We start from the raw sequence: 6,000 nt of genomic DNA on the forward strand, positions 1-6,000 counted from the left end.
AAAAGGATGTTAGAACTTAAAAATAAAATCAGGCCTCCTCTTCAGTGTAAGTGAAAAGGATATTTGATCCTTTCTACATCCTTGAAGTACCGTGGCTGAAAGTAATGCTTTGCACTGTAGTGCTTCATTAGTTCAAAGCACTGTGTAAACATTAGCTAATGCAATCTCATAGTTTCTATGCAAGGCAACCTCTGTTTCTTTTACATGGCAGATAATGGAGATGTGTTTTCTTGTCCAAGGACAGGAAAAAAGAAATGCATTTTCTTGTCCAAAGACATACTGCAAGACATGTAGGGCACTGGAACCCTTATTGCCTAACCCAAGATCATTCCTTTACCCTACAGTGGGTTTTAGTCTACTTCTACTATCTATTAAGACTGCCTTAACTGTCAACAAATTACAGGTAGCAAAATTGAATGTTTTTATTGAAAGTATTATATAAAATTTAGAACTATAATTGTAATAATTTAGAAGGTTTTGATCTATTTCAAAATGTACTATTTTCTTTATTCACTCCAATATATGCAAAATCAGAAATGTAGGGACATAAATGCATTATTTTTATCATGTTATTGTTGCACAGATATTCCACATCACTATACAAAACAATGTGCTGAACTCAGTAGTTCATAGACAAATCAACTATAGACAGGTTAGCTTAAATTAAGCTGATCTCATAGCGTGTGAACTCAGGTGGGAACCTGGATGGGCAAGTGCTTCAAATAAAAATTCCAGACTCTGCAAAAAAGCAGCTCAGGATAGAGCTCGGTTCTGTAAAGTTTAATTCAGTATAGTTGTGTATAGTTCAGTGAACTTGGTTTCTGTAGCAAACTTGAAACCGGGGAAGTGGACCTGCATGATAAGTTTGCCTTGCAGAATTGCAGTATACTAAGGCATGGTTAATCCTGAGAAAGACTATAGAAATTATTTCTCTCTGTCTTAATCCCTATTATATGAATATTTCAGATGATCAAATATTACTATATTGAAAAGAACTTCTGTGTTTGCTGTATTTTTCATACAGTCATATCATGTGGCCTTAAGCTTTATTAGGCAAATATATAGGTATTTCTGGGCTATGAGAGTATAGGTTAATTCCTCTTATGAAGGAATTGCAGCATTGGCTTTGTCCCTTTCTTATCTAAGTTACGTTTATGGAGGTTTTCCATAATGATAACTCAGATGATCACCTGCAATGAAGCACCAGCAGTAGTCACCACTCCTGTTGCCACTCGCTGTCAGCAAAACCCCACCTTTCATCTCTCAAGTAGCTTGCAAGTACCAGGGTTTCAGCACTTGTGAGAACAGGTCCCAGCAGGAGTCAGATGGGTATGGCATGGTGTGCCTAGCTAGCACACCTAGGAACACATCCCCAGACTTAAATATCTTTATGTGGATCATGATACCACATACAAATGTGAATTAAGCTTGGCTAAAGTACACACCAGCCTCCTGCAGTACCTGGCTGCTCTGGAGAGGGCTTCAGAGTTCCTAGCCAGGTGGGGAATCAGACAGCCATTTTCTCCTCCATCATCCTTGGGCTCCGTCAGGGGGTGGAGGCTGACAAAAAGCCATTTCACCACTCTAGAGGAACCCCCAAACTGCCTTGTACCCTCACAGTGTCATGCCACTGACAGAGAGTATACCCCATCCATGGACAGGGATGTGCTCCTGTGTGTGAGGCTGTGCATACAAGTACACGAGAAATATACATATATCTATATATATACAAATATTTTTATATACATATATACACATACACATTTAATAAAAACAATAATTCAATGCTAACAGATACTTCACAGTGAACATAGACAGGAGTATTCTGGAGAGTGCTAGATTCCAACATTCACCCTTTTAAAACTAGCAGAGACAAACTCCTTTGGGATTTTCTGAGAGAAACGTCATTAAAGGCTAACAGGAAGTTGGACATGAAGACCTTAAAGAGAAAAGAATTTGGAATTTCAGTGTTAAGAATAGTCAAGAGAAGAGAATGTAGAATGATAAAAAACAAACCAAACAATCAGTTGGAACTCATCTAAGCTACCTCCTATGAAGCATGTGGAATGTAGGTCAGAATTCCATAACATGGGGAATTATTTTCATCTTAGTATTTTTTTGTTATTTTCTTTTTTTCCATTTTCTTTGCATTTCAGCAGATTTTTTTCCAAGTGGGACTGTTAAGAGATACCATTGCACATATAGATGAAAGTGACAGGTGACATTTCCTATGAAATCAGGCCTTTTATAAAATATATATTTATAAATCTCATAAATCTCAAAGACACAGAGGAGAACATTTTTGGGAGGAGGAGAACATGCATGCAGTAGTGACTTATACTTTACTTCACTAATTTTTAATATAACTTAAGTATATTATACTTTTAAATGCAGTGAAAATGGGGACCAAACTGGAAGCTGAAAAAAATTGGCATCTCTGCTTTCAGAGGAGTTTTACTTACTGATAGCATGTGAGGAGCTGTGTCATGAACTGTGTGTTACACCACCACAAAATTTCAGAGCTTTGCCCCTTATTTCAGGTTCAAAGTATTCTTCAAATATTTTATTTTTTTTTTTACCGGGTTTACATATTAATAGAACTCCTATTAAATTCCTGAGGCTGACCTTTCAGAGTTCTTTCAAAACTAGCTGTGTTTACCATCTTCTCTGGACCGTCTAGTTCTCTGAACTGCTGCATGTATACATTTCCCTGATGCTTCTGCAGAATGTGAATGACTTCTGCTAGTTACCATGGGGACATGAGCAAGGACATGAGATGCATAGGAACAATACTCCTATTTTTCCCATTTTTTGCTTTCATGGCAAGGTAAGAGGAACTGCAACACATGCAGTTTTTTCTTTCTGTGTATCTTTGTCATATGGACACATACACAAAATATTTGTTCCCTTTTAGTTAACACATAGTAGATATATGTTGGTCTTTAAAGCAAAGTTTGAAATCGGATTATTATGTTTTCAGGTCCCTAAAGGAATAACAGGAAATGATTACAAGAACTATTATACTTTTGAAATACAAACTTCTAGTCTTGAGGCAGTAAAAGAGACCTGATGATGCCACTTTTTAACAAAAGCAATAAAAACCAGACTTTGGATAAATATATATACACATGTCTTGAGAAAGAGATATCTAGTCTTTAAAAGAACAATGACTATCCCACACTACAGCTGCATAAATTGGACAAACAATCAATGGAGTGGATTGAGGTTTCTGGTCTTGATTTGGGTTTCTTTTTAGAAAAGAAAGAGTGCTCTGGTGGTCTTAAATACAGGCAGGTCTCAGCTTAATATTTTAAAAGTGGACTTCCCAACTGTGCTCCCCAGATTCTGTTTTTCTCTCGTCTCCTCTCCCCTTTTTTAAACTCACTCTTGTCCCTCTTAGGTCCTTTCTGTATCAGTAGTAATTAATTTAAGCACTCTTAAAGCTACAGTTTTCCAGGGAGATAAGTAATTCAATGACATGACAGAAATCAGTATTGCTTAATCACATGCTATATCTTCATTCTTTTATGTCAGTGTTATGAAAACCTTGATTTTATTAGATATAATTTTAATAGCTATATCCAATTATATTCTCAAAGGATAAATACAGTGAAGACAAACTCTGCTACTGGCACAGTTCAAGCTGTCAGGCCACCATAAATGACGATACTCATGGTCCTTTCTCCACTGAATCCTTAGATTAAAAAATGCTCAATTGTTGCTTTATTTTGGTACCACTCTTCAGCTGGTATCATTTTATAAAAACATTTTGTTCTCCAAGGACTAGATTGCTCTAAAAGTCTTTTGGACACAAAAGCAATAAATAAATAATTAGGTCAACAAGAAGACACAGCAACTTCTAACTGCCTACATGAGGACATTACTGTAGAAATACCCCAACTGTGGTTTTAAGGGCAGCAGGAGTTGGTTTAGCAAGAGACAAATAACTCATTGTGCTTTGAGAAGTGCACAGAAGAAAGAACAGCCACTTGAGGCATCAACTAACAATCTCCTGCAGGGGATATAATCCCACAAACCAGTCTTTTAAGTATCTTTGTCTCTCATCTACGGATGGGGCAGGGCCAACGTCCCAGTGGACAACCTGAAGCTGGGTACCACAAGGGCGTGAGGTAGTTTGCAAAGATGTGGTATCTAAATGGGGCAGAAGAGGATAATTCATGTCAGAGTGAATCTGAATTTTCTTTTCTAAGAGTGTTTGTTTGATACTCAGCAGCAAGAAAGCACTGCAGTCGTCCTCCTGGAGAATCTGTTTCTGAGTATTTATTAGGACCCATCTAGAGCTATAAACGTTAAGTAGGTCCAGAAGTAATTACAGCTTTGTAGCTGTCTGTGCTATATTTTAGGGTTAGAACAATCTTCCACCACAGAGTCTTATAATACCCTTCTCTGTCCCTTCCTTCCCACCGTCAGCACCTATCCAAGAGGTCAGTCCCTGAAAGAATATTCAAAACCAACCAAAGAAGATAGTAGCTGTGCAGCTCCCAGGCAAACTAAGAGCTTTCAGCATTTCAAATACACTTTTCCAACTAAAATGCTTTCCCTCCCCATGTTCTTGGTCTTCATCTCACAATCCTTCTCAGTGGGAGATTAAACCCTGGAAGTGAAATCCAGATGAAAATCTGCAACTATCAAGGGTGGAGAAGGCAAACAGCAAGTGAATGGAAGAAGGGAAATTAATCTGATATTGTCAGACAGTAGAATTTGATTGCAGTTACATGAGTGCCAACAAACTATGCATATATGGCAGATTTTCCACCTATTTATTTAAATAACAGCTACATTTATGATATCCCATAGAGGATCATAAATATTCAAAGACCTAAATTTTCATTAGTACACTAGCAAGTAAATTTTCAAAGCAATGCACAGGGATTTAACTGCATAAGTCCCATTAATGTCATTACTTTGAAAATTTACTTCCTATGAACTTCCAGAGAGAGGATGGGGAAAAATGAAAAAGATTCTGTCATAATTTTAAGAAGATGACAGGGAAAAGCTTGTCATCACTTTGGCACTCGGGTACTTTAATTCGTAAAAGGAAGATATAAATCACATCTTCAAAAGTAAGCTCCATTTTAGGCACAGACACAGATGGTGACATGCCATCAGGAGTTTCTACTGCACATTACTAGACAATGTACTAATAAGCCTTTTCCTGCAAATATTAACAGTAGGCCAGTCCTGCTTGTCTTTTCGGAAGAGTTTTGTGGGAGCTCTTAGGTTTCAGATTATAAATCAGACTCTCTATTTAGGATCTAGAATTTAAAAGTCTGGAAGGTTGTTTTTTTTTGTTTGTTTGTTTTTTGTTGTTTTTTGTTGTTGCTTTTGTGTGTGTGTGTGGTTGGTTGTTGTTTGGGTATTTTTTGTGTTTTTTTTTTTTAGATCTCATTTCCCCTTTGGCCAGCTATTAAATTACATTAATGAGACTAGAAAATTCCCTTACGAGAAAAAGTATTTATTTATGTGTGTCAGATTAACTATAAAGATTAACATTTTTTGTCATGCGTAGTATTACCAATAGGCTTTCTCTTTCCCTGAAGTATGTTTAAAACATATTTTATATTCATGCCATGTTTTTCTATTGTTCATAATATAATATATGAGAGCAATCACAGTTTAGTTAAATATGCATAGTTTTTCTCAAAGAATGCTTCAAAGATTGTGGCAATTCAGGCATGACTGCTGTTCATCTAGGATACACAAGGAAAGCCACGGGACAAGCCCTTGCGCTGAGGTTGCAAACTTACAGACTCAACAGGTTAAGAAGGGAGTATGCTAACCAATATATACTCTGCACATGCATCACTAAAGAAAAGACCCAGGGTGAATGGACATTATAGGCCTGATTTCAGCACATGGATGTGTGAAACTGCAAATTCACAGTTGCTGGCTCACTTGGGCATAGTTACTTGAAGTTGAAAAGAGAAATTAAGGAAGATGGAGGTAGTTCTAACACAGTTGTTTCTTCACATCAGTCTC

This window comes from Pezoporus flaviventris, unplaced genomic scaffold, assembly GCF_033815535.1.
Source record: "Pezoporus flaviventris isolate CSIRO_AGI_PZ_B2104156 unplaced genomic scaffold, CSIRO_AGI_Pfla_v1 ptg000015l, whole genome shotgun sequence".
In the NCBI taxonomy this organism is placed as follows: domain Eukaryota; kingdom Metazoa; phylum Chordata; class Aves; order Psittaciformes; family Psittacidae; genus Pezoporus; species Pezoporus flaviventris.